Below are 8,554 nucleotides of genomic sequence, written 5' to 3'. Positions count from 1 at the left end.
CTAAATTGGAATAAAAAAAAAAAAAAAAAAAAAAAAAAAAAGAAGAAAACACAGGGATAAATCTTTATGACTCTGAATTAGGCAACAGATTCTTAACTATGACACCAAAAGCACATGTAACAAAAGAAAAAAATGGGTAAATTGGAATTTCCTCAAAATTTACAACCTGGCAGGGTGTGGTGGCTCAGGCCTATAATCTCAGCACTTTGGGAAGCTGAGGTGGGCGGCTCACTTGAGGTCAGGAGTTCAAGACCACCCTGGTCAACATGGTGAAACCCCATCTTTACCAAAAATACAAAAAATCAGCTGGGCGTGGTGGTGCGTGCCTGTAATTTCAGCTACTTGGGAGTCTGAGGTGGAAGAATCACTTGAACCTGGAAGTCAGAGGTTGCACTGAGTCAAGATCATGGCACTGTACTCCAGCCTGGGTGACAGAGCAAGACTCCATCTCAAAAAAAAAAAAAAAAGGTGCACCAAAGGAAATTATCAAGAAAGTAAAAAGACAGTCTACTAAGTGGGGGAAAACATTGGCAAATGATTTAGTTAATAAGGATCTAGTATGCAGAATTTGTAAAGAACTCTTACAACTCAAAAACAAAAAGATAACACAATTGAAAACTAGGCAAAAGACTTTAATAACATTTCTCCAAATAAGCTATACAAATGGCCAACAACCACATGAAAATATGCTCGCCTGACATGGTGGCTCACACTTGTAATCCCAGCACTTTAGGCAGCCGAGGTGGGCGGATCACTTGAGCCCAGGAATTTAAGATGAGCCTGGGTAACATGGCGAAACCCTGTCTCTAACAAAAAATATAAAAATTAGCCAGGCATGGTGGCATGTGCCTGTGGTCCCAGCTACTTGGGAGGCTGAGATGGGGGATCGCTTGAGCTTGGGAGGTAAAGGTTGTGGTGAGCAGAGATCATGCCACTGCATTCTAGCATTCTAGCCTGGGTGACAAAGTGACACCTTGTCTCAAAAATAAAATAAAAATAAAAATAAAAAATATATATACACACACACACATGCTCAACATCTTATTCATTGGGAAAATTTAAATCAAAATTACAGTGAGGTGCAACTTCATACGAGGATAGCTATTATAACAGAAAGAAAAAAGGAAAATAACAAGAAGTGGTGAGGATGTGGAGAAACTCGAAGCTTTATACATTGCTGTTGGGATGTAAAACGACGCAGCTGCTATGAAAAGCAGTTTAGCAGTTCCTCAAAAAGTTAAACACAGAATTACCATATGACCTCCATTTCTACTTTTAACTATATCCCCAAAATAACTGAAAACTAGTACTTAAACAAATACCTTTATACATATGTTCATACCAGTACTATCCACAATACCAAAAGGCAGGCAGAGCCCAAGTGTTCATGAACCGATAAATGAGTAAATTATTTGTGGTACATACAGACAATGGAATAGTAGTCAACACAAAAGGAATGAAGTACTGATGCATGCTACAACATGGATGAACTTCAAAAACATCATGTTAAGTAAATGAAGCCAGACACCAAAAGCCACATACTACACGATTCCATTTATATGAAATATCCAAAATAGGTAAACCTATAGAGCCACATCATGGATGGCTGCCAGAGGCCAGGGGGAGAGAGAAATGGGGAGCAAATGCTTAATGGGTATAGGGTTCCCTGCTGGGTGATGAAAGTGTTTTGAAACTAGATAGCAACAATGGCTGTGTGACCTTGTGAATGTGCTAGAGCTGACTTATTCACTTCAAAATTATTAATTTTATGTTTTACCTTGTTAAAAAAATAAAAAATAAACATATCCAGAATATGACCACTTCTACCTCTATCATTATTACCTGCTCTAAACCACCAGCAATTCTCTCCTGCCTGTATTACTGTGATATGTGTCTGGCACATAGTAGGCAGTTAATGAATACTTGTTGAATGAAGTAAACATAAGCCTTCAGCTAGCAGTCTTACCATATTAGACTCATGATAACATGGTGTCAAAGGCCATAGTATCATTCAGTTCCTGGCCTCAAACATGGGCTATGTTAACCCTTAGTTCTAAGAGCATCTGGGAAATCCAACATCATAAACTGCAATCTCAAAACCCTTTTGAGTAAACTTAAGAAACAGAATCCCAGCACTGTGGCAGGCCTGAGATGGGCGGATCACCTGTGGTCAGGAGTTTGAGACCAGCCTGGCCAATATGGCGAAACACTGTCTCTACTAAAAATACAAAAATTAGCTGCGCCTGGTAGCATGCACCTATAGTCCCAGCTACTTGGGAGGCTGAGGTGGGAGAATCACTTGAACCTGGGAGGCACAGATTGCACTGAGGGAGATCACACCACTGCATTGCAGCCTGGGTGACAGGGCGAGACTCCATCTCAAAAAGGCAAACAAAAATTGAACCATATCTAGTCCTATAATGTACACATTAAATGAGAAAAATATAATTTAAAACATTTTCAGGCCGGGCGCGGTGGCTCAAGCCTGTAATCCCAGCACTTTGGGAGGCCGAGGCGGGTGGATCACGAGCTCAAGAGATCGAGACCATCCTGGTCAACATGGTGAAACCCCGTCTGTACTAAAAATACAAAAAATTAGCTGGGCATGGTGGTGTGTGCCTGTAATCCCAGCTACTCAGGAGGCTGAGGCAGGAGAATTGCCTGAACCCAGGAGGCGGAGGTTGCGGTGAGCCGAGATCGCGCCATTGCACTCCAGCCTGGGTAACAAGAGCGAAACTCCGTCTCAAAAAAAAAAAAACACTTTCAATCTATGGTTTCGACCTAGTCACATTTGATGTCAGTGTAATTACTGTTTCTCTTTTGAACTTTTAAGTTACAAAGAATCAATTTAGCAACAGAAGTCACTATATACACATTATACTTAAAAATATATTTTATATCACAAACCACAATAAGGGAAGTGCTATTTACTACCATACTAATTGATATAATCTTACGTTAAAAAACAGGATCCGTGTTCCAGTTCCTATTAAGGAAAGGATCAGTGAGGAAAGAGTACGGCTACATGTTATAGCTTGTAACACGTCAGGGATGCAGGCAGGCCTCGGCATTCCAGATGATGAAGAAATTCCTGATTCCCTCTCCAGAAACCAATAAATACAGACTTCCAACAGTTTCCAAGTCATTAGTACTTCTTCATTAGCTACTGAAGTATTTTTTTTTTTGTCTTGGATAATCTAGCCTCATCTGCTACAAGGCTCCAGAAAACTTCTCCAGTGTCTTGTGTGGATTCTGAGCAGATTTTTTTTTAATCCCTATTCAAACCTCCAAAACTGAGAACAAATCTAGTCTGTGGTGACAACAGTTGTGTAGCTGCCTCAGCACCCAGAAAAGTGAGTGTAGTAGGCTCATTAAGTGCAATAATTGTCAAAATACAAAACACATTATAATGGCAAACTCAGATTCTGTCTTTTCCACATTAGTAAATTTAGTAATTCTTTAAGAGCTTAGTTTCGGCCAGGCGCGGTGGCTCACGCCTGTAATCCAAGCACTTTGGAGGCCAACGTGGGCGGATCACCTGAGGTCGGGAGTTCAAGATCAGCCTGACCAACATGGTGAAACCCTGTCTTTAAAAATAAAAAAGAGCTTAGTTTCTATTTTTTTAAAAGTCAGAACTAGGAGAACTATCTCTTCCTCCTTTCCTCAGACATAGCAATTTAACCGACCTTTCCCTTACTTCTAATACATATTTGTGGTATTGTCCTCCACTCTCTTCACTTCTTCTCTATTTCTACCGAACCCAATCTTTCTTTTTTTCTTGGTACTCACTGGCTATAGCAGCAACCCTTTCTTTTCTTTTCTTTCCTTTTTTTTGAGACGGAGTTTTACTCTTGTCCCGCAGGCTGGGGTATAATGGTGCGATCTTGGCTCACTACAACCTCTGTCTCCTGGGTTCAAGCGATTCTCCTGCCTCAGCCTCCCCAGTAGCTGAGATTATAGGCACCCACACCATGCCTGGCTAATTTTTTTTTTTTTTTCAGTAGACACGGGGTTTCACCATGTTGGCCAGGTTTGTCTTGAACTCCTGACCTCAGGTGATCCTCCTGCCTTTGCCTACCAAAGTCCTGGGATTACAGGCATGAGCCACCACACCCAGCCAGCAATCCTTTATTTCTGACCATTAATCTGACTAGATTTTTTTTAAGGCCAAAATCCAATTCTAGGCAGACATTAGGAGAAATGAATATGGATTTATTCTTTACTGAGAGGTTAATAAATTAAGCAATTTTTATTTGACATATAATTTACTATATCAAGCTCTATTCTAAGAGCTTTACAAATATTAACCCATGTAATCATCCAAACAACCTTATGGGGTAGCTATTCTAATTTACCTCATTTTATAGATGAAACTGAGACACAGAGGGGTCAACTTTTTGCCCAAAGTCAACCAGCTATTAAGTTATAGATCTGTGATTCAAATACAGGAAGTCTAATTCCTAAGTCTGAGCTCTGAGCTCTTAACTACTATACTATGCTGCCCTTCATATATAAAGTTGTTCAGTGTGTTAATTTCTTTTATCCTTAGGATCAAGCAGAGTATCACTCAAATATATATATATAGGTATATATATATATACACACATATATATACACATATATACACACATATATATGCACATATATATGGATATTTGAGTGATACTCTGCTTGATCCTAAGATATATATATATATATATAAAATTTTTTTTATTTTTTTTATTTTATTTTTTTTTGAGACGGAGTTTCGCTCTTGTTACCCAGGCTGGAGTGCAATGGCGCGATCTTGGCTCACTGCAACCTCCGCCTCCTGGGTTCAGGCAATTCTCCTGCCTCAGCCTCCTGAGTAGCTGGGATTACAGGCACGCACCACCATGCCCAGCTAATTTTTTGTAGTTTTAGTAGAGACGGGGTTTCACCGTGTTGACCAGGATGGTCTCGATCTCTTGACCTCGTGATCTACCCGCCTCGGCCTCCCAAAGTGCTGGGATTACAGGCGTAAGCCACCGCGCCCGGCCTTTTTTTTTTTTGAGAGACGGGGTTTCTCCATGTTGGTCAGGCTGTCTGAAACTCCCGACCTCAGGTGATCCACACACCTCGGCCTCCCAAAGTGCTGGGATTACAGGCGTGAGCCATCACGCCCGGCTCACTCAAATATTTTAAAAGTTTTTCTTACAATGGAGGCTAAATAAAAATTTCATTTAATTAGAGGTAGAAGAGATCTTAAAGATATTAATTCTGGCCGGCAGTGGTGGCTCATGCCTGTAATCCTAGCATTTTGGGAGGCCGAGGCAGGCAGATCACCTGAGGCCAGGAGTTCGTGATCAGCCTCGTCAACATGGTAAAACTCCATCTCTACTAAAAATACACAAAATTAATATATATTATATATATATAAAATATATTCTATCCCTGTTTACAGTTAAAGAACAGACTTGTGGATGCTAAATAACAATTGGTATTATATTCTAGTGACCTACTTTAATTCCTTTTCCAATTTATCGTGCTCCTTACTTTATACTTTCATCATTACACAAATGAGTAAGAACTTTAAGTTTGGCAGGGGCTTCCTGGTTTTTTTTTGTAGAGAATGTTGAGCTGTATCTGTGGCATTTATGTACTTCCTCTAATAAGAATGTTTTTACTGCAATTAAATCTTTAGATCTCATAAAGAGTAGAAAGTAAAAATTACAAGTCCTTCACATTATTTTCAAATACATAAAAATGTACCAAACCCAAAACAGATCACACGACATCCTAGATGTTTTCACTTTCATAACCACTATCTAATCTTTTCGCTGCACATCCTTAATCACAGGAAAATTTATCTAAACGTTTCCTTCAGTTAATTCTACCAAATGGGTTTTCCTTTCGGATACCTTTCTCGCTATTATACATAATAAGAATTATTATGTATATGTTGGCATGCTCCCTTTACATTCATTGAAGGTAGTAAAATTAAGTCAATAAAATCACTTGCAATTAAAACAGTTACAAAAACTGTCTTTAATACAATTTAAATTTTTCAGAGAAACTTAAATATGGGAGGCAGGCACAGGGAAGAATTTCTGTTCAATTTTAGGAATGAATAGTATACATGTAAACACATGACAATAATGACACATTAAAGATAGACATGCCTTGTTCTCATACATTACTAGTGTAATGAAAACTGATATAACCTTTCTGGAAAGCATTTTGTCAATAAACAGAAGAGCTCTAAATGCTCACATATTATTGACCCAGTAATCCTTCTAGAATTCTATACTAAAGACACAGAAATGTGGGTAAGGATTTATATTTTTAAATGTTTGTCATAAAATTATTTAAAACATGCAATAATTATAAATAAAATTTCTTGGTTATAATGAAGTAGTTAAAAATATGAGTTTATGAAACTATATAGACCTGACTATCACCATTTACTACCTGCATTATATTGGAACTCCAAACATGTAAATAAGAGAAACCAATTTAGATTATTTTAAGAAGAAAAAAAGAAGATATATTAAAAGGATAGAGAGCGTCTCACAGAACTCTAAGGTGGAATGAGGCTAAGCTTGAAGAAGAAATCACAACTACAAACAGAATAGGACCATCTCTTCTTTCTATATTTCCACTTCATTTTTCCTTTTCTGCAGACCAGCTTCTCTGCTTTTCAGTCCACATGACACATGAAGGCTTCTGAATTTACTTTCTCATTGAGAAAACCAGCCCAGACTCTGTACCTGTTCACAACTCCTAAGGGACGAGATCATGTAAAAAAAAAAAAAATACAGCTTTCTTGGGAGGCCAAGGCAGGCAAAACACAAGGTCAAGAGATCAAGACCATCCTGGCCAACATGGTAAAACCCTGTCTCTACTAAAAATACAAAAATTAACTGAGTGTGGTACCGTGTGCCTATAATACCAGCTCCTCAGGAGGCTGAGGCAGGAGAATCACTCAAACCCAAGAGGCAGAGGAGGTTGCAGTGAGCCAAGATCCTACCACTGTACTCCAGCCTGATGACTGAGGGAAACTTCATTTCAAAAAGAAGAAAGAAAATACAGCTTTCCTATAGATAAGGGAGCTTTTAGAGAGTGGCAAACTAGGTAGACACCCCAAAAGATACCTACTTCTTCGGTTGTAGAACCATGGGCTAGCCACATAATCTCTTTACATCTTAGTTTCCTCATCTATAAATGGGGATACTAAGACCTATGATAATTATAATCCTACAGTATAGAAATTATTTCATAGGAATATTTTAAAAATTTCATTCATTAAGATTGTTTTCTTTCTTTCTCTCTTTTTTTTTTTTTTTTTGAGACAGAGTTTCACTCTTTGTTGCCCAGGCTGAAATGCAGTGGCGTGATCTCGGCTCACTGCAACCTTCGCCTCCAGGGTTTAAGCTATTCTCCTGCCTCAGCCTCCCAAGTAGCTGGGATTACAGGCGCCTGCACCACGCCCAGCTAATTTTTAGTATTTCTAGTAGAGATGGGGTTTCACCAAGTTGGCCAGGCTGGTCTTGGAACTCCTGACCTCAGGTGATCCACCCACCTCGGCCTCCCAAAGTGCTGAGATTACAGGCATGAGCAACTGCACCCGGCCATTAAGACTATTTTCTAGGAATTTATATTGGTGGGAAAATTCATGACATAATGTATTATTCAAGGTTCTTCTGATAAACAGAACCAATAGGATATGTATATCTACATATATAAAGAAAAGTTTAAAGAATTGGTCATGCAATTGTAGAGACTGGCAAGTCCAAAATCTGCAGGGAGGCCAACAGGCTGAAGACCCAGGAAAGAACTGATGCGTAGCTCAAGTCTAAAACCATTCTGTTGGCAGAATTCCCTTTTCTTTGGGGGAGGTCGGTCTTTCTTCTCTTAAGGTCTTCATCTAATTGGATAAGACCCACTCACATCATGGAGGGTAACCTGCTTTATCCAAAGTCCACCGATTTACGTTAAACTCATCTAAAAACTACCTTCAGAAAAACATCTAGAATAGTGTTTGATCAAAAATCTGAGTACACTGGCTGGCCATGGTGGCTCATGCCTATAATCCTACCACTTTGGAAGGCCAGGTGGTGGATCACTTGAGGTCAGGAGTGTGAGACCAGCCTGGCCAACATGGTGAAACCCCATCTCTACTAAAAACACGAAAATTAGGCTAGGCGCGGTGGCTCTCGCCTGTAATCCTAGCACTTTGGGAGGCCAAGGTGGGTGGATCACCTGAGGTCAGGAGTTCAAGACCAGCCTGGCCATCATGGTGAAACCCCATCTTTAAAAAAAAATTAAAAAAACAAAAAATAAAAAAAATATATAAAAATTAGCCAGGCATGGTGGTGCTTGCCTGTAGTTCCAGCTACTCAAGAGACTGAGGCAGGAGAACTGCTTGAACCTGCTTATAAAAATACATATGCTACTATTGCCTATTTTATTGTTTAAAGTGACTTATGAAGCATTCTGTTGTATGTTTATATGTTTTTTGAATAAATCCCCCCTTTTTTGAGATAGAGTTTCACTCTTGTGAAACTCAGACCCATAGAAAAGGGACACCAATGAG

The sequence above is a fragment of the Sapajus apella genome, unplaced genomic scaffold (assembly GCF_009761245.1).
Source record: "Sapajus apella isolate SASKATOON/1434 unplaced genomic scaffold, GSC_monkey_1.0 scaffold59, whole genome shotgun sequence".
NCBI classification, from domain to species: Eukaryota; Metazoa; Chordata; class Mammalia; order Primates; family Cebidae; genus Sapajus; species Sapajus apella.
This window is presented reverse-complemented; position numbering follows the sequence as displayed.